Source organism: Scyliorhinus canicula, unplaced genomic scaffold (genome assembly GCF_902713615.1).
Source record: "Scyliorhinus canicula unplaced genomic scaffold, sScyCan1.1, whole genome shotgun sequence".
Taxonomy (NCBI): Eukaryota; Metazoa; Chordata; class Chondrichthyes; order Carcharhiniformes; family Scyliorhinidae; genus Scyliorhinus; species Scyliorhinus canicula.
Genome location: NW_024055665.1, coordinates 1,665,765 through 1,687,402, shown reverse-complemented (window position 1 = coordinate 1,687,402; position 21,638 = coordinate 1,665,765). Strand labels below are relative to the sequence as shown.

Below are 21,638 nucleotides of genomic sequence, written 5' to 3'. Positions count from 1 at the left end.
AACGAGAGAAACAATTATTCCCCAGAAACTAGAATTATCTGTTCTGAATTTCTGACCTGTAAACTGATTTTACAGGGTTACAAGGAATGGATCGACAGACTGGAAATTCAAATCAAGCAACACATCAAGATCTGACAGTCACTCTTTGATGAGGATCTGAATATCATGAACTTTTGAATGTGGATGGAGAAATGTTTGTTCTGTCTGTGGGAAAAGATTTCAAACTTAAGTGTGACTGGAAAAGCACAAAGACCCACACACACCCGAGAGAGAGTGTTCCAGTGAACTGACTGTGGAAAGAGCTTCAACCAGTTACACAGCCTTGAAAGCACCACACCATTCACAGCGAGGAGAAACTGTACACATGTTCTGTGTGTGGAAGAAGCTTCAACTGATCGTCCAAAATGGACAGACACAAGGGTGCCGGCACCATTGAGAAACCGTGGAAATGTGGGAAGGGATTCAGTTACCCTTCTGAGCTGGAAACACATCACCGCAGTCACACCGGGGAGAGACCATTCACCTGTTCCGAGTGTGAAAAGGGATTCACTCGACTAACACATCTGACTGCACACCAACTTGTTCACTCTGACATGAGACCTTTTAAATGTTCCGATTGTGAGAAGAGCTTTAAAAACAAATTTAATCTTCTGACACACCAGCGTGTTCACACTGGGGAGAGGCCGTTCACTTGCTCTGAGTGTGGGAAGAGATTCACTCAGTTATCCAGCCTTTTGACACACCAGCGAATGCACAGCGGGGAGAAACCATTCACGTGCACTGAATGTGGGAAGGGATTCGCTCAGTTATCCAACCTTCTGACACACCAGAGAATTCACACTGGAGAGAAACCATTCACCTGTCCTGAGTGTGGGGTGACATTCGCTCAGTTATGCAAACTTTTGGATCATCAGCGGGTTCACACTGGGGAGAGACCATTCCCCTGCTGTGTGTGTGGGAAGGGATTCGCTCAGTCATCCACCCTGCTGAGACACCTGCGCATTCACACTGGGGTGAGACAGTTCATCTGCTCTGAATGTGGGAAGGGATTCACTCAGTCTGCCCAACTCGCCTCACACCAACGTGTTCACTCTGACACGAGACCTTTTAAATGTTCCGCCTGTGAGAAGAGCTTTAAAGGCAAAATGGATCTGCTGATTCACCAGCGCAGTCACACTGGAGAGAGGCCGTTCACCTGCTCCGTGTGTGGGAAGGGATTCACTCAGCATTCCCTCCGGCTGAAACACCAGCGCATTCACACGAGGGAGACATTATTCATCTTCCCTCTATGCGGGAAAGGATTCACTCATTCATTCACCCTACAGAAACACCAGCGAGTTCACAAGGGGTTGGATTCTGTTATTGCTGCTGTTAATCACATCCAGGACTGAGCCGTGTTCATTCCGACAGTTGGAGTTTGTTTCAGTTGATGTGTAATCATTCCTGTGACTCGGCCGGAGTTTAATATTCTGGATATAGATTTAAAAAATTTGCTTTGTGTTAACGACAGTGTTCCAGTCCTTGATTTCTCTAAGATCGAGGTTGGTTTAGCACAGGGCTAAATCGCTGGCTTTGAAAGCAGACCCAGGCAGGCCAGCAGCACGGTTGAATTCCTGTACCAGCCTCCCCGAACAGGCGCCAGAATGTGGCGACTAGGGGCTTTTCACAGTAACTTAATTTGAAGCCTATTTGTGACAATAAGCGATTTACATTTTCAGATAGGAGGAGACTGATTGATGTCCTGTTACCGACTGTTCCATTGTTGTCTCTTTTCCGATTTGTTCTGTATGATGTGGTAAAGTAAAGAGTAAGACCAGAGAGAAAGGTAAGAATACCCTCTCTGAGGGCAGCACGGTAGCATGGTGGTTAGCATAAATGCTTCACAGCTCCAGGGTCCCAGGTTCGATTCCCGGCTGGGTCACTGTCTGTGTGGAGTCTGCACGTCCTCCCCGTGTGTGCGTGGGTTTCCTCTGGGTGCTCCGGTTTCCTCCCACAGTCCAAAGATGTGCGGGTTAGGTGGATTGGCCATGATAAATTGTCCCTTAGTGTCCTAAAAAAAAGCAAGGTTAAGGGGTTGGGTTGTTGGGTTACGGGTATAGGGTGGATACGTGGGTTTGAGTAGGGTGATCATTGCTCGGCACAACATCGAGGGCCGAAGGGCCTGTTCTGTGCTGTACTGTTCTATGTTCTAATATGGGAAATGATAAACAGACTGTGGCAGGAAGAGACGGAGAGAACACATTTAAAATTACATCAGATAAACGCTACAAAAATAATAAAAGAACAAAACCAAAGGCTCTGCAGCAAAACACAAGTAGCATTTGAAATAAAACTGATGAATTGGCAGCACCTATAGAAATAAGTAAGTATGATCTGATGGCCATTCAGAGAAATAGATTGGGGCCTGAATTGTTTTATATTCATTCATGGCATGTGGGTGTCGCTGGCCAGTCCCAACATTTATTGCCCATCATCCGTTTCCCTTCAAAAGGTGGTGGTGAGCTGAATATTGTCGTGTATGTGAAATTTAGGAAGGACAGAAATCTCGGAAAAGGTGGAAAAGTGGCGTTGTTAATTATTGATGCTGTTGGCACATTAGACAGAGATGATATAAGCTCAGGAAATCAGGATGTAGGAGTGGTTTGGTTTGAGATGAAAAATGGTTAAGGCAGGAATTTACTTCTGGGAGTGGTGTGCAGGCCTCCTAATGGTAACTGCACAGTAGGACAGAGTGTGAAGGAAGAGATAATGGGAGTCTGTCAGAAAAGGTACAGCGATAATCAAGGGGGATTTTAGTACACTTATAAACTGGAAACATCAGATTGTTGAAGGTAGCATAGGTGAGGAGTTCACAGAATGTTCTTGCAATAGTTTCTACAATCAGCACATTTTGGAGCCAACCAGAGGTCAGGTAACACCAGGCTGGGTATTGTGCAACAAGGATTAATTGATAACCTCATGGTGAAGGCATCCCCAGGTAACAGCGATCATAATATGATTGAATTTGACATGCAGTTTGAGGGGAAGAAGATTGAGTCCAAGACGAGTAAGTTAAGCTTCAATAAGAGCAATTATGAGGGTATCAAAGCAGAGCTAGCTTAAATGAACTTTCAAATGAGCTTGTGTGTCAGGTCAATAGATATTCAGTAGCAGACATTGAAAGGGATATTTCAGTATAAACAGAATAGATACATTCTAGTGAGAATGGAAAATTCCAAGGGGAGGGCCCAGCATCTCTGTTTAACTAAAAAAGTTAAAGACATATCAATGTCTTTTACAAAGCATGTAACTGCTCAAAGGCAGATTTCGGGTCAGAACATTGGGCAGAATATAAAGCATAGAATATAAACACAAAAATATTAATAAGGAGGGAATAATTAGGCTGAACAGCTGGCTTAAAAAGCAGAAAAAGCCAGCAGTGGGGGAGCAATTCCCGTACCGGCTTCCCCGAACAGGCGTCGGAATGTGGCGACTAGGGGCTTTTCAAAGTAACTTCATTGAAGCCTACTCGTGACAATAAGCAATTATTATTATTAGAGTACCAGAGAAAGCTGGCTAGAAATATAAAGACAGAGTTTCTATAGACATTTGTGTAAGTAAATAATTCAAGTGTTGATTCTCCGGGAAGGTCATCTGGGAAATGAACAATGAAAAGTAAGGTTTTGGCAAATGAATTGATCAGGTATGGAGGAATCAAATGACATCCCAGAAATATCCGTAAATCAGGAAGGAATGGAAAGAAAATTGCAACCACCAGGGAAGTGGTAATGAGCAATGTTTTGAGTCTGCAGGCTGACAAAATCACGGGTTCGGACGGACTTCACCATAAGGTCTTGAAAGAAGCAGCTAATGAGGGAGTTGATGCACTCGTTTCATTGTCCAAAATTCACTAGATACAAGGAAGATCCCATTAAATTGGAAAATAATGTAACTCCTTTATTCACAAAGGGAGGGGGACAGATGGCTGGAAACTACAGGCCAGTTAGCCTGACATCAGTCATAGGGAACATGTTAGAAGCTATTATTAAAGATGCTATGTCAGATCTCTCAGAAAAATTCAAGGCAATCAGGCACTGTCAACATGGTTTTGTGAAAGGAAAACCACGTTTAACCAATTTATCAGAGTTACTTGATGGACCACATGACTGTGGATAAAGGGGAACGGGTGACTGTATTGTCCTTAGATTTCCAGAAAGCATTTGATAAGTTGTCATATCAAAGGTTATTGTAGAAAATAAAAACTCAGGATATAAGGGGTAACATACTGGCTTGGACTGAAGATTGGTGAACCAGTGGGAAACAAAGAGTGGACATAAATGGGTATTTTTCTGATTGGGAGGACGTGGTGAGTGGTGTCTCACAGGGATCAGTACGGGAGTCTCAACTTATTATCATTTATATAAATTACTTGGATGAAGATAATGAAGGTTCTGTTGTTAAATTTGCAGATAACACAAAGAAAGGTGGGACACTAAATTGTGAGGAATGCAAGACAGCCACATAGGGACATAGATAAGTTAAGTGAGTGGGCAAAGCCCTGGTAAATGGAGAATAATGTGTGAAAATGTGAAAATGCCCATTTTGTGAGGAAGAATAAAATAGGCATATTGTCCAAATGGTGAGAGACTTTCAGAGTTCTGAGACACAGAGGGACCGAGGTGGTATTGTACATTAATCACAAAAGGCGAGCATGCAGGTACAGCAAGTAGTTAGGAAAGCTAATAGACTGTTATTGTGAGGGGAATTGAATACAAACTGGGGAGGTTATGCTTCAGTTATACAGGGCATTGGTGAGACTGCATGTGGAGCACAGGGTACAGTATTGGTCTTACTTTTTAAACAAATCCAATTGAGGGGCAATTTAGCATGGCCAATCCACATGCCCTTCACATCTTTGGGTTGTGGGGGCGACACCCATGCAGACACGGGGTTTCCCAAGATGGCTCCGGAGTATGGCGACTCTCTGTGAGCTCCTTCCCTCTGTCCCTTTCTTTTATCTCCGATCAGCGTTCTGACCTACTAAAACTATTTTCCTCTTATATAATTCCGCACTCTAACCAATCACTGTTTTGTCGATGTACCATTTGTCATTGTTCCTGTTGATTATTCTTGTGTCTACTATGTACATACTGTGTACGTTCCTCGGCCGCAGAAAAATACTTTTCACTGTACTTCAGTACAAGTGACAATAAATCACATCAAATCAAAATCATATATTTATATACGATGGAAATTTCAGGAGGGTCAATAATAAGGAATATTTATTCCAGCCATGAAATTTTTTCCCCCACTATCCAGTGTAACCATTTTGGATGCGGATGGAAAACAGTTACATAGATGTTTGTCAGCACAAATTGTAAATGGATAAAGTCTATATCCGGACCAGTTGTGCAAAAGTCTGCACCGTACAAGATCAGTCTTATACTGCCTTATATTAGTATGAAATTCAAACATTTGATTAAGTTGTCAACATAACTGCTACTTTGTGACGGTTTCTTTCACTAATTCTCACGAATGGTTCAAACCACTAGTTTATTAACGCTAAAATTATGACATAAATGAAAGAGGGTGCAATAGGTCCATATCTACCTTATTTAGAGGCTTGAGATTTTACATATTTGGACAGTAATGGGAGTACTTGGATTCTGCTGGCCTGTAAGTTTTAACTAGCACGGTATCAGTGTCTATCCTATACCCAAACTTCCTCAAGTCACAATATCAAAAGCTGACAAAAACCATCTATAGATGGCATAAAATCAATTGAAGGAGCATTTACGCATCCTCTGCTTGTAAAATTAAAAGAACATTCAGCATGGAATAGTTTTATTTCCATCTACTGAACTTCAATTTTACAAAACCAGAGAAGAACAACACCCCCAAATGCATCACTTTCATCTTTTATTTTGAAATTGTATGAGCAGATTGTTCATCATGATCAAGGTGAGAAATGGTGGTTTAATTGCTGGCTGTGCACTCTTCCATCTTTGGTTTTTGGCATAATCGATCGGCAAACATTCCCAAAGTCAGGTAGAGCAGATTTGATTCCGAGCACAGTTCCCCACAATGGGCCATACTTCTCACTCCGAGCAACAATCTGCACCTTGTAAATAAATGTTTAAGCACATGGTTGATGCATCACTTGCTGAACCAGGGTTGAAGCATAATTTTGGCTTCAAGTTCTGACTTGCTGTTAGGTACGTTAAAGTAAACTTTAAAGTCTCCCGGCCAGCCAGCAAATACTATAATCAAATTCATGACGCATCTATTTATGTTACAATCACATCCTGTTAAATCACTGAACAAAAACAGCATTGAATGTAATCACTGAAAGCTACATCCTGTTGTGCTACTGGCATTACTTTCACTATTTCTGATACCACTCAACCTTATTGCATGCATTAGGTAGGTTAGTACCAACAATTTGCTTGTCTGTCAGCAGACCAGATAACGTGTGAATCTCTTCCCACTCTAGGGGCAGGTAAATAACCTCTCCCCAGTGTTAACCCGCTTGTGTGTCAGCACGCTGGATGACTGAGTGAATGTCTTCCCACACTGGGAGCACGTGAACAGATTCTTCCCAGTGTGAATTTGCTGGTGTACAGTGAGGTCAGATGATGTCTTGAACCCAGTCCCACAGTAAGAGCACCTGCTCATAAAACCATCCCCTGCAGGTTCCACTCCAATACACGCACTCTCCGAACTTGTCTGAAATTCAGTGCTGGAGGAGCAGAAATTTCCTCTTTAAATATTGAGAAGACTAAACCCTTCCGTCCTCTCTGCAAATTCCACTCCCTCACCAGCAACTCCATCCCTGTCCCTGCTAAATGTCTGAGGGAGAAGGAGCCTGTCCACAACCCTGGTGAAATATTTCCCCCCTTTTGAACTTCCGAACACATATCCACATAATCACCAAGATAACCTATTTCCACCTCAGCAACACAGCCTGACTCTGCCTTGGTGTCTTTTTATCTGCTGCAGAAACCATCACTCATTCTTTTGTTACCTCTCGACCAAATTATTTTAATGCATTCCCAGTCAGCCTCCAATGTTAAACAACCCCCTCCATCCCATCCAAAACTCTGCTACCCATGGGTTTACTCACAACAAGTCTTGTTTACCCATCCCCTTGCTCACTGATCTACAAATGATTCCCTTTCAGAAGCACGGAAAGTTGAAATTTCTCATTCTTCTATTGCTATAGTTGTGGTCATCCTGATCTCTGTAATCTCCCCCCCACCAAACCGCTTGAAGATCTCTGCCCTCATTTAATTCCGGCCAGTACAGCATTCCTTATTTTTCTGACGCTCCATCATTACTGGGCTACAAGCTCTGAAATTTCCTCCTTAAAACTCTGCGACTCTGTAACTCAATTTCCTCTGTTGAGATTCTCCTCAAAGCTAATATGTCCTCTGTGGCTCAGTGCCAATTGTTATTTTGTAACGTTTCTGGTCAAGGCACAATACAAATACGAATTATTGTCACTGCCCTGGACATATATAATTGTTCTGCCGTATAAATACTCAGAGAGAAATAGTTTTATGGACATTCTGACACGAAGAAACATTTAAATTTTTTTGCCCCCATCAATGATGGCGACTGCGCTCTGCTGCTACTGCCCCAATAAAGATGACGGGTGCGCATGCGCATTGCGGCGAATACACAATTAAAGGGGCGTGTGCGCATGCGCATTGCTGTCAGTACGCAACAAAGATAGCGGCCGCTTAGTTCTGTCGGAAAGCTGCAGCTTCTGCTCAGGTCACCGGCTGGTTTTCAAAGGATTAAATTGTTGCCTCCGTGAAGGAGGCTTCTTGCTGAATGTTCAGGATTCTCTCCTCCGGATCATCGACCCTCTTCATGGTGTTTTACAGCTGGGCCTCATGAGCTGACAGATATTGAGTCAGCACACTCAGCCTCTGGTCAATAACACGGATAATGTCGGCAGTCATCATTTTCACCGCCTCCCGGAGCCTTGGGGAGCGCGGGATCGAGAGATCTCCCCAGGGTCAGGCCACCATGTGGAAAAAGCAGCTCCATCCCCGCTGAATCCACCTGCGCTGCTTTATCGATGGTTTCTTGACTTTTTCCGGCATAATCCTACCAGACCAAACCTCCGATGCCTTCCAGGGACATCATAACAAATATTAATTCAAAGATTATGTAAATGAGTGCGAGGCAATCAGGGTAAGTGATGAATTATAGGTGTGTGGTGCCAGAACCTGCGGAAAAGCAGCTGCTTTCGTGTCACGCGCCCCCCCCCCCCCCCCCCCAACAGATTTCTAATTAATGAGGATGTCCAGGGTTATGGGAAACTGGCAGATAATTGGAGAGAAAGCTGAGATGAGGTGTTTCTGTCCTGTACTGACAGGGATGAATTTTGTTAAATGCTTTCACAGGATACTAGATGAGGAGGAATTACAGACAGAAACCTCAAACGTCACGTCTCGATCTGATAGTCACTGGATTCCCTGGAACCTGAAGATCATCGGCCTTTCAATCTCGGAGAAATGTTTGCCCGAACTGGCAGCTAAAGATTTAAAACATCAGTGTGACTGAAAAAGCACCGAGATACACACACACTCGAGTGAGTGTGTTCCAGTGAACCAGTGAACTTACTGTGGAAAGAGCTTTAACCAGTTACACAGCCTGAAAATAAATCACAACATTCACAGCGGGGAGACACCATACCTGTGTTGTGTCTGTGGAGGAGGCTTCAACTGATTGTCCAATCTGAAGAGACACGAAACCCAAAACATGGAGAAACCGTGGAAATGTGGGGACTGTGGGAAGGGATTCCGAGCCCCATCAGAGCTGGAAACTCACCGACGCATTCACACTGGGGAGAGGCCGTTCTCCTGCTCCCAGTGTGGGAAAGGATTTACTGAAGTATACACCCTGCAGACACACCAGCGCGTTCACACTGGGGAGAAGCCATTCACCTGCTCTCAGTGTGGGAAAGGATTTTGTGATTCGTCTGGGCTATTGAGACACCAGCGAATTCACACCGGGGAGAGGCCATTCACATGCTCTCAGTGTGGGAAAGGATTTAATCAATTATCCACCCTACAGAAACACCAGCGAGTTCACACTGGGGAGAGGCCGTTCTCCTGCCCGTGTGGGAAAGGATTCACTGAAGTATACAGCCTGCAGTCACACCAGCGAGTTCACACCGGGGAGAGGCCATTCACCTGCTCTCAGTGTGAGAAAGGATTTTGTGATTCGTCCCGCCTATTGAGACACCAGCGAATTCACACATGGGAGAGGCCATTTACCTGTTCTCAGTGTGGGAAAGGATTTACTCAATTACCCCACCTGCAGAAGCACCAGCGAGTTCACACTGGGGAGAGGCCATTCACCTGCTCTCAGTGTGAGAAAGGATTTTGTGATTCGTCCCGCCTATTGAGACACCAGCGAATTCACACATGGGAGAGGCCATTTACCTGTTCTCAGTGTGGGAAAGGATTTACTCAATTACCCCACCTGCAGAAGCACCAGCGAGTTCACACTGGGGAGAGGCCGTTCACCTGCTCTCAGTGTGGGAAGGGATTCACTCAGTTATCTCACCTGCAGTCACACCAGCGAGTTCACACTGGGGAGAGGCCGTTCACCTCTCACTGTGAGACGGGATTGCCTATTTCATCGGACCTGCTGTGATACCAACAATTTCACAATTGATTACAGGGGTTGGATTTGGTTGTTATTGTTTCTGCTCTACATCCAGGACTGCATTTTGTTCATTCTGACAGGTGGTCAGTGGGGATGGTCGGAGGGTTTCTTTCTGCTGGACTGGCCGGTCTCACCACTTTGCCTCCAGTGGGCTGATGCTGTTTGAGCCTTGTTGCTAATACCTGGCTTCAAATTTCACAAGGATCACAGAGTGAAAGGATGTTTGGAAGTTTGAAGATATTTAGTTTCCATTTCTGTTTCAAACCTCTCAAAGCCACGTTTCCATGGAGCTGGACCCTGGTGGTTACAAGGTTCTTTTGTTTAATTTATCTGGGTGTTCCTCACAGAAGACACCTATCAGGGTATGAGGGGCAAGTTGTCTGAGGTGGACTGGTAAACTGATTGGTACAGGGAATACCTAATATTTAAGGGGGTTGGTTTGCTCAGTTGGCTGGATGACTGTTTGTGATGCAGAGCAAAGCCAACAGTGAGGATTCAACTCCCATACTGGCTGACTTTATTCATGAAGGCCCGGCCTTCTCAATCAGGCCCCTCGCCTGAGGTGTGCTGACCCTTGGGTTAAATCACCTCCAGTCAGTTCTCTCTCGGTCAAAGAGGAGAGCAGCCTATGGTCCTCTGGGATTTTTGCGACTTTTATTTCACATTATTATGGGTCAGGGTTGAGAGAACATCAAAGTTTGTTTTTCGTCTGGAAGGTAACTCAACAATTTATCCCAATTTTTAAGAACATCCTTGTTTTCCAATTTAATTTGAGGGATGACAAACCTTTCAAAGTACCTTTTAAGCATATTCACATGACACGCGGTGAGTTTTCCTTCTATCTGGCGTTCTTACCACATAACTCACCTCACTTAATTTCCTTTCAATCTGATAAGGTCCACAAAACCTTGCTTTTAAATGTTCACCTACCACTGGTAACAATACCAAAACTTTATCTCCACTGGCAAAACTACAAACTTTTGCTTTCTTGTCCGCTACCCATTTCATCACATTTTGTGCAACTTTGAAATGTTGTTTAGCCAATTCCCCTGCTCTATTTAATCATTCCCTAAAATTTGACACGTAATCCAATAATGTAAGTTCCGATTGCTCACTCACCAATTTTTCCTTAATCAATTTAAGTGGTCCTCTTACCTCGTGATCAAAAATTAGTTCAAAAGGACTGAATTTGGTTGACTCATTAGGTGCAAATTGCAAACAGTACGAATGGAATTCCTTTGTCCCAGTCCTCTGGATAATCGTGACAATAAGCCCTCAACATTGTCTCTAATGTCTGATGCCACCTTTCTAAAGCATCCTGTGATTCTGGATGGTACACAGTTGATTTAAATTGTTTTATTCCTAAGCAATCCATAACTTCTTTGAATAACCTTATGGTAAAATTTGATCCTTGATCCAATAGTATTTCTGTGGGTAGTCCATATCTAGTAAATAATTTAAGTAACTCCTCCACAATCTTTCTAGCTGTAATATTGTGTACTGGAATGGCCTCTGGGAACATAGTAGACACATCCATTATAGTCAAAAGATATTGATTCCCACTTTTCATTTTAGGAAGTGGTCCTACGCAATCAATTAAGACCCTTGTAAAATGTTCCTCAAATGCTGGAATGGGTATTAAGGGCGCTGGTTTTATCACTGCTTGAGGTTTCTCTATCACTTGGCATATGTGATATGGTCGACAAAATTTAACTACATCTTTCTGCAGTCCAGGCGAATAAAAATGTTTTTGGATTTTAGCTTGAGTTTTCGTTACTCCCAAATGACCTCCCAAATGTTCCTCATGTGCTACTCACAACATCTCCTTTCTATACCCATCTGCCCACTTTTCATCCGCCTGTAGATGCAAAGGTCTCCATTTTCTCATCAAGACATCTTTTTTACGGTAATAACACTCTAGTATACACTCAGATTCCTCTTCCGTGTATGCTTTCTGATACGTCCGTTTTATTTCTATATCTTTCTGTTGTAACTCTGCCAATTTTTCTGAACTAAAAATAGCCGCCTCATCCTCCACCTGTTCTTGTTCTTTTCCAACCATCTGATCAAAAATCGTTTCCGATAATTGAACTTCGACTTTATCTTCACTCTTTGATTTCTCCTCTTGTCTTAACCTGTGACTTTGCGACCTCGTTACTACACAATTCGGAAAAATCCCAGAATATTCGTCCTTCAACACTTCAGTTGTCTGATTTTCCACTGGCTTATCAATCACAGTTGGCTTATCAATCACTCCCACCTCCAATCCAGCTATATCATTACCCAAGATAAACTGTATTCCTGGACAAGATAGTTTCTCTTGCTCTTACTACCCCTTCACCACTCTTCACTGGACCTTACCTTATATAATGGAACACTACATTTAACACTCTGAATTCCACATATTACCAACTTTTCTGGCAATATTCTTCCCAAACTACATAACTCCTCATCTCTTACCATTAAAGATTGACTAGCTCCCGTATCTCTTAAAATTGTGACTTCTTTACCTGCTCCTCCTGATACACATGAGTAAACTTTACCCACACAAAGTAAATTCTTTAAAGAGATCTGGCACCTTCTTATCAATCACCTCTTGATCAGGCTGTATACTCTTTTGCACCTCCTTCGCTTCACTTGTTCTTTCCTTTCCCACTTGAACAAATCTCACTGTCTTGTCCTGTTTTACCACATCAGCTTTCCCCATGCTTTTCTTCAACCACCAACACTGTGACGTTACATGGCCTAGTTTATTACAGTGAAAACATTTGAAACTTTTCATTTCTCTTCCACGTATCCTTTAATCTGAGGTACACTCTCCTTATTATCTCCCATCAGATCTCCTTTACCTCTACCACTTGACTATTTCTCTTTTCCCCAGTTTCTATCCTTCACCGGCTGAAAGTGATGTCGGAAACCAAGCTTTGACTTATGAACTAATTTATAATCATCTGCCATTTCTGCTGCTAACCTCGCAGTTTTAACCCTCTGCTCTTCCACATGAGTTCTCACTACATCAGGAATTGGATTTTTAAACTCTTCCAAAAGTATAATTTCTCTGAGAGCTTCATACATTTGGTCTATTTGCATCCACCTATAAAAAAGTACTCTGTTTGATCCTTTCAAACTCCATCTATGTTTGACCAGGTTCTTTCCTTAAATTTCTAAACCTTGTGTAGGCCTCAGGCACTAGTTCACATGCATCAAAGATGGATTTTTGAACCTGCTCATATGTCCCAGATACCTCCTCTACTAGTGATGCAAACAGTTCACTAGTCCTACCTACCAGCTTTGTTTGAATCAGTAATACCCACATGTCCTGTGGCCATTTAATTTGTTTAGCCACCTTCTCAAATGAAATGAAAAAGGTTTCTACCTCCTTCTCATCAAATCTTGGCAATGCTTGGATATATTTAAATAGACCCCCACCAAGCCTTCGACTAAGACTATTTCTCTTTGTCCTCATCACCATCCTCCAACTGTATGTTTCCCTTTACACCTGCCAATTTTAACTGACTCATGTTTCATGACCATTTTCTTAAGTTCAAACTCCCTCTCTTCCCTTTCCTCTCTTTTTCTTTTTGTTCTGCTGGGGCTATTCTTTCTTTGTTTCTTTCTTCTCACTCCTTTTCCCCGATCTGTATCTCCCTTTCTCTCTATCTTTCTCTCAATTCGTATTCAAGCTGCTTTAATTCTTTTTCATGTTCAAGTTGCTTGATTTGTAACTGGATTGTTGCCATTTCTACGGAGTCAGACTGTATCTCAGGCAGTTTTAAATGCTCAGCTAGCGCCATAAGTATCTCTTCTTGTAGTATGCTGTCAGGTAACGCTAACTGCAATGTTTTTGCCAAATCTAAAAAGCCTTTTTTTAGTTTCTGTTCATAAGGTACTGCGTGACCTTCTCCACCCCCAAAAACGTCCGAGCCTCTGAAAGAGCCATTGTCCACAACACACTCCCTACTGAGTAGAATTCCACACCTGAAAAGCAAACACAAATATGCTCGTCCCTCACTGTCTTTGAATTCACTTTGCCAACCCAATCACAAAAGATAGACTTTTATCCGGACTAGCCCCCAATTTATTATGGGTCAAGGTTTAGAGAACACCAAAGTATATCATGGAGTTCATCTGACCCACAACTTTAAATAGATTTTGGTTATGGGGAGCATGAGGGCCCACTTTACAGGTGTGATGTAACAGAGAGCTAAAGTATGTTTAAAACAAAACAATGTTTATTCTATGAATTCAGTTAACATTTTATAAACACACAGTAAACAGTTTATCAACTACCAATGCTGACCCCCCACAAAAGATACAGTATTGTATAGATAACCCTTGATAAATTTCCAAACAACATCCACAAGTTAAAACCTTCTAAAATAAAGACAAATGATCTTTAGATTGCAGAGAGAGATCACAACAGCTTCTTGCTGTGAATGCAGCTCTTCACCTCTGAAACAAAACCAAAAACACAGTGCAGCTTCCAGCTCAAAAACAAAAGTGAAAGACAGACAGCCCAGCTCCACCCACACACTGACATCACTGCAGCTATTTGATAAACATTCATTTGTTAAAGGTACATCCACCTGACAACATGTATACAACAAATATAGATTCCTTCAAGGAATCTTCAAGGGACTGGCAGAGATTAGTATTGGTGAAAAAGTCATACTGGAGAAATTAATGGGGTTGAAAGTTAATAAAACCCTAAAAGCTGATGATCTACATTCCAGAGTGTTGAACGAGGTGGCTGTAGAGATCTCTATCCCTCATTCTAAATTCTCCTGACTCCATCTGTAATGGACAAACCTTTGTCTGAGACAAACCTTTCCTTTTTATGTAGCCATAGAAACTTTTCCAATCCATTTTTATGTATTGTGCCAGTTCACATTCTATTCTGTGGCCAACTAAAATGGTGTCCAGCATGGCATGCTGGGAAAAGTGGTCATGTTTTATGCACAGGCAGGCTGCAGAACAGATCAAACAAAGTTGCAGCAAAAGGGTTTGCAGACTTGAAAAGATTTTACAGGTTTATGCAAATAACATAAGCAAATGGCCATCTCCAGGCCATCCCAGGAACAATAGAATTGTCCTGTCATTCACGCTTCTTTACCAGACACAGCGGCACCTAAATTCCTTTGGAAAGCCTACCTGCCCCGAATACTTCCAGGCATGGTCACTGAGTGCCCACCCCAAAATTGACGTGGCAGCCTCTGATTGGACTGGATCGATCAGGCTGATTGATCCCTCATCAATTGATTGACAAATGACCAAGAGACCACCCTCCAAAGGGGAAGAAATTCAAGCAGGTTTAAAAGGTTCTGCACAACTTTAGAATCTCTGCAGCAATAACCAACAACGGTGACTTCCACTGGTCGGCGAAGTAGACCATCACCCGACCAACTGAAGGAGGACCAGAGCCAGGGACAGACCAGACCAAGGACTGAACATTGAGGACCACAAGATTCGGGATACAGATAAAGGCCAATATCTGGGACTTGCTAGTCACTTTGAAGTTAAGGTCTTGTGCATAACAGTTTGTAGTTTGACTCAAGTGTATGTGTGTGTGTGTGATCAATTACCAGTAACAATTGTGTGATAGTGAATAAATATTGAATCATTGTATGAAACAGTTTCATAGTCATTTGTCCGCCGTATATCGGTTAAGACACACTGTGGTTTAGGCAGGCACAACATTGGCATCACCAGAAGGGACGCGATTAGAAGTAACAATTGTTTCTCTAAAAATCCGGCAAACCTAATTAAAAATCAGAAACCACAGTATTTCTGTATTGGACAAATCGCTCATTTCGGGTTGTACTAACTGCATGCGTTATTAACAGGGAGAACAGGGTACATTCTGTTACTTTGTACTCAAACTCAGAGGGATTGGGACAGGAAAATAGCCCATAAGCCGTACCCCTAGTCCAATCGACTCCCGACACCTTCCCTGTGGCCAGAGATGAGCGACTGGAGTTCGCAGGTAGCAAAGTGTCCCATATAGGAGGAGAAAATTTGAGAATATATAAAGAGGAAAGGATGGCCCCTATGGGCAGAATTTTGTGAGAATACAGAGACAGGCCCCGGAGCAATAGGACAAGCCTCACGGTAGCATGGTGGTTAGCATCAATGCTTCACAGCTCCAGGGTCCCAGGTTCGATTCCCGGCTGGGTCACTGTCTATGTGGAGTCTGCACGTCCTCCCCGTGTGTGCGTGGGTTTCCTCCGGGTGCTCCGGTTTCCTCCCACAGTCCAAAGATGTGCGGGTTAGGTGGATTGGCCATGCTAAATTGCCCGTAGTGTAAGGTTAATGGGGGGATTGTTGGGTTACGGGTATACGGGTTACGTGGGTTTAAGTAGGGTGATCATTGCTCGGCACAACATCGAGGGCCGAAGGGCCTGTTCTGTGCTGTACTGTTCTATGTTCTAAGCCTGTTGGGAGGACCTGAATAAAGCACCCGGAAAGCGTGCGCTCAAGTATGAGAAAGCGATAGCGGTAGTGTGCTGCTTGGCGCAACTAGTAGGAACCGAGGAGGTCCTAAAGACCGTCCGCGGACAGCTAGCTGAGAGTCAGGAGGAGATGAAGACATTAAAAAAAAGAAAGTCGGGAGGAGATAAAACATTAAAAGAAGAAAGTCCGGAGGAATTTTTTTTAAAAAAGCAATTGGCAGGAGGAAGTAAAGAAATTGAAAGGCGGCAGGCAGAAAGAGTTCACAAAATTAAAGGCACAGTAAGAAGTCTTACAACACCAGGTTAAAGTCCAACAGGTTTGTTTCAAACACGAGCTTTCGGAGCGCAGCTCCTTCCTCAGGTGAATGGCGAGGTATGTTCCAGAAACATTTATATAGACAAAGTCAGAGATGCTGGCACTGCTTGGAATGTGAGCATTTGCAGGTAATCAAATCATTACAGATCCAGGGAGAGGGATAATCACAGGTTAAAGAGGTGTGAATTGTCTCAAGCCCGAACAGTTGGTAGGATTTTGCAAGTCCAGGCCTGATGGTGGGGGGTGGATGTAATGTGACAGGCATCCAAGATCCCTGTTGAGGCCGCACTCATGCGTTCGGAACTTAGCTATAAGTTTTTGCTCGGCAATTCTGCGTTGTCGCGTGTCCTGAAGACAGCCTTGGAGAGCGCTTACCCGGAGATGTTGGTCCGACTCCAGCAGACGGGCCTGAGCTCCTCTGGGAGGGAGTCCATTTGCCATGGACCGACCAGCAGTCCGGAACATTTAGCCCAGTTGATCCGAGCAGAAGACGCGGCGGAGTAGACAGGCACTCTCGCATCCTCCGCAGGTCACCAGGGTCAGTGAACATGAGGAGCACGTCATCAGCGTAAGCCGAAAGGACCACCGACATGTCCGGTTCGTGCAGAACCAGCCCCGACAACCTCCTCCGCAGGAGGCGCAGGAAAGGCTCCACGCAGAGAGAATAAAGTTGGGCGGACAGGGGGCTGCCCTGACTCACTCATCTCCCAAAGCGAAGGGGCGCCGTCAGAGACCCTTTAACCTTAATCAGAAATTCCGAAGCAGCGTACAGTAATCGGATCCGGGTGACAGAATGCGACACAAACCCGAAAGCTCGCAGAGTCCCGAGCAAATACTCGTGCCCCACCCTGTTGAACACCTTCTCCTGGTCAAGAGACAGGAAGGCGCTCAACATACCAGTTCTCTGCTTTGGACTCGAGGAGCAGCCCCAGATTTCCCCAGCTGTCCAGGGCCAGCCGCACGCAGTCCCGGTAACCATGATGCTTTTCAAAAATGCACGGAGCTCCCCTGAGGGGATGAGGGCGCCCTCTGCCTCACTGCAGAGAGCATCTAAATCCTCCTCCTGGCCCGCCACTGAACAGCCTTCCTCCTCCGAGCAGTCACTGTCTGAGCCCGAGCCCCCCGCCACGTGGAGTGTGGCCGGCGCTGTGGGCCCACTGTCTATCCCTTGGCCCGAGTTGACCCAGGGCTGTTTTAGCACAGGGCTAAATAGCTGGCTTTTAAATCAGACAAAGGCAGGTCAGCAGCACGACTGAATTCTCGTATCAGTCTCCCCGAACAGGAGCCAGAATGTGGCGATTCAGAGCGTTCCACAGTAACTTCATTTGAAGCCTACTTGTGACAATAAGTGATTTTCATTTCATCCCACCCCCAGGATCATCCTCAGGCAGGTTCCCTGCAGCTCCCCCCACGATTCAGGGTCCGTAGATGGCGGCGGCTCGGACCCCGCCTTCGCCGTCGATGCCAGGCCCCAGGAACAGCTCCGGGATGGAACATGGCATCATCTGCTTGGGTGTTGTGAGCGGGGAGCCTTCCTCGCCGTTGCCCGCCCATGACCCGAATATACAAGGACACTGGTGGCTGCCGCCAGTCCCAGGCGATGAACAAAAGGTGACCGAGGAGTAAAACTGGACTGGGCGGAACGAGCCCTCGGGGGTCACGTCTCTGCCCGGCCCCGGGGCTGCCTGATCAGTAGACGATGGCAGCTCAGGCGCTTTGGCGGCCTAGGAGACGCCTTGACCTTTTTAATGGAGCTGGGCGTCAGGGTGACGGGAATAAACACAGGAGACACCCAACCCCGCTCGCCTGGGGAGGGGGTAGCGAGATCCACCACCTCCTCCAGCCCGGACAGGCGGCAGGCTGATCTCGCTGCAGGGTCTCCACTGCTGGAGGACCCTCGGCAGCGCGCCGCCCCCTCCCCGCATTGGCCAGCCCCTGGGATTGTGGCAAGGTTGGAACAGCCTCCAGCCCGGGGACACTGGCTCCCCACCACCCTCCGGAGCCGGTGTGGAGGTCTCTCCAGGCACCTCAGGTTGTTACAAGGAGGAGGCGGTGTCCCATGGTGAGGCTGCAGCCTCTGAGTTGGTTGGGACAGACATGGGGTCAGTACCCATGATGGGACCAAGGTGTGGATGGGCCCGGTCTGACCACCGTGCCATCTTCTGTTTGGCCTTTTTAGGCCGCCACAGGTCTAGCCGAGGTTCCCTCTCCCCCCGCCAGCAGCCGCGGTGTTGTCAGGGGCCGGCTGCTAGGCAGACAAAGAGGTGGCAGAGGAGAGGGGAGGCAGTGCCAGCTGCGACTGCCCTGGGGTGGTGTTGGTGGCAGCCATTAGGGTGGGGCAATTCCTGCGAATATGCCCCAGCCCTCTGCAGGCATGGCACCGCAGGTCATCCGCAGACCAGAACACTTTACGGTCCTCCCCTTGGTGGGAGACCACAAAACCTCCCTCTGTGATCTCCTCCCGAGTCAGGCAGACAAAAACCTGATGCTGGAAGGAGTAGACATGGCGGAGGGAGGGGTCCCGCAGGCCGAGTGACAGCGGCGCCACTCTGGTCCTGACCTCCCCCAGTAGTTTGAGATGGGGGAGGAGGAGCTCGGTGGGGAGGTAGGGCGGCACGTTTGAAAGAACCACACGTTCGGCGATGGCCTCCAGTGGGTCCACCACCATGTGTGTCCCGCTCACAGTGAGCCCCCTTTCCAGGACATAGTGGACCGTCTGCTCGGCCCGCAGGAAAAAGATGGCCTTGCCGTACATCCTGGAGGCGGCTACGATGGCCGAGGGGCCAAAGACCCCGGATCATCGCAAGGGTGCACACCTCGATGGTCATTGTGGGGTTGGGCATAACATTTGACCCTAAGTTGCCGTGTTCGTAGTCGGAAAGGCGAAGGGGGGGTCGCGGAGTCAACGGAAATGTCGAGGGGCTGCCGTCCCTGCATAGGTTCTTGGCCGCCCTGCATTTGGCAGAGTGGAGGATGCCCCTGGGGTACTGGCCATGCCCACCCCTGGTACGGTCCGGCTGTCTATCTAAGACCAGGGTAGTAGGGAAAGGGTGTGGGGAGGGGGGATGGACGTGGCACCACAACAGCAGGTGCCACAAGGGAAGGTGCTGCAGGGCAACAGCAGAGCGGGGCAGCGTTCTTCAGCCCTGGAGGGGCCTAAAACAATATCCCAGGCTGCCCCACACTCACCACAGACGGTGAAAGGCAGGCGGACGGCGCCCTTCAGCCCTGTGGGACGCAAAACAAAGCCCTTGGTCTTCACAACAGCCCCAGGTGGTCCCACCTCAGGCAGAGGGGCGGGAGGTCAGAGGGCAGCGTCTGCAGTCCCAGGTGGTCCCACTCCCACCTCAGGCAGAGGGGCGGGAGGACAGAGGGCAGCAGGGAGGGGGAGGGGCTGAGACAGGAACAATCACCTATCAGCCTGAGGCTGTGGCCGCTCTTACCATCTGTCATCGTCACAATACCCGGATGATTGACGGCAGGTTCTGACCAATAGGAGGAGGTGGCGGGACCAGACGACTGATGAGGGCAGCTGGTCCTCCAACCAATCTGAGTGAATGAGGGGTGGGGCCAGGCTGTGATTGAAGCATGCGCAGTATGGGTAATGGCGAAGGAGAAGGGTGTGTTTTTCAGATCGGAAATTGGTGAGACGTGATTAACAATATGGAGGGAGCGAGAGATCGTGGGGGTGGGTGGAAATGTTGTGTAAAGCTGCTGTGAGCCATAAACCGCGGAAAAAAGTTTCGGGACCCAGTTTGTACCGAGCGGAGCTGCAGCTCTTCATCTTCAGCTCGGGTTAACGGCCGCCATCTTTATTGGATGTAAATCAGGGCGCATGCGCGTTTCTCATCTTTGTCGGGGCGATGTCACAATGAGTGGGAGGGGCTTGTTCCCCATTGTTCAGAATGGAGACAACTTGTCCATCAAACTGGATTAGTCTTTGACTCCCAATGTCTTATTGATGCATGTCTTATTGATGCAAAGCGGTGGCAGAGATGGAAAGAAAAGGAAGCAAATCCTGCTCTCGGGATTTCAGTGTCTCATTGGACATCCTGCCCCATGTGTCCAAAGGTCTGCGGCTCTGTTCAGTCACATGAAGACCCAGGGCAGAAACTCACAACCCTGAGTCAACATCACCCTCAAATCAGGGGACTGCTGATGACGAGGGACAGTGTGCAGCTGGGGGTGATGTGTCGGGCAAGCTGGGTCTGCGAGGACTGCGTTTACTGTAGCAGTGAGAGACAGGCTTCCAACACTTGAAGAAATGCAACTCTATTTTATTGAACATAATTTAACTGTGGGTTGACACTATGCTGAGTTGACTGGAGACCTGAGGCTAACCTGACCAAACTATCTTACTACCACATGGTGGATGTTCTAGTTGTTGCTCACAGGCTCTGACTGTGTCAGAGGCTGCATCCCAAGAGAGCGGGAAAACTAGTGCCCTCTCGCTTTATCGTGGCTGTGTCCTGTCAGGCTGCTGTGTTCTGTGTGTTCATTGGTCATCCTGTGTGTCAATCAATGCCTGTCTGTGCACCATCATATACTTGTGTGTATATCATCCTGGATCAGGGAGCAGGAGGGGAGAATGTTGTAAATTTCTATTCTGGACTGACAGTGATTAATTTTGGAAACTCCTTTTATAGGGGATTAATAGGGGAGGATTTACACACAGCAAATTTAAACCAGGAGAAATGTTTATCTTTCCTGAATTACATTTCTGGACTGACGGTGATGCCTTTTTGTAAACTTATTTCACAGGGGCTTAGAAAGGGATTCGCAGACAGGAAACTCACAACCAATCCTCACATCAAATTCTGACAGCACCATTCGAGTTATCAGGACCTGGAGATTATCGACCTTTGTGTGTAAGCATTGAGTTACATATCATTATCACTCACTGTATAAAATGACTACCTCCTATCTCCCATGTAGATCTTGTTCACAATCTTAAATCTGTGTCCCTTTTACTTTTTATTAAAATAATTTTTATTCAAGTTTTTCAATAACAAATTTTCTCCCCACAATTTAAAACAAACAAGGTGTGTTTCCACACCAACACAAGAAAAGAACTCACCCCCCCAAAATAAATAATAACAAAAAACCAACAGCAATACAAGAAAGAAGAAAATAGCAACATAGCAAACCCACCGCTGCAAAAACAAACCCCCTAACCATCCCCAACCCCCCCCCCCAAGTTGCTGCTGAGA

At 46.0% G+C, this 21,638-nt stretch overlaps 1 long non-coding RNA gene across 1 annotated transcript; it reads left to right on the top strand.

Annotated features, from left to right (window-relative positions):
- Nucleotides 1–20,017: 20,017 nt before the first annotated feature.
- On the top strand, nt 20,018–21,425 carry LOC119960614. The gene is made up of 2 exons (XR_005459463.1): nt 20,018–20,072; nt 21,190–21,425. It is a non-coding gene; the product is annotated as an uncharacterized LOC119960614 (long non-coding RNA).
- Nucleotides 21,426–21,638: the final 213 nt, after the last annotated feature.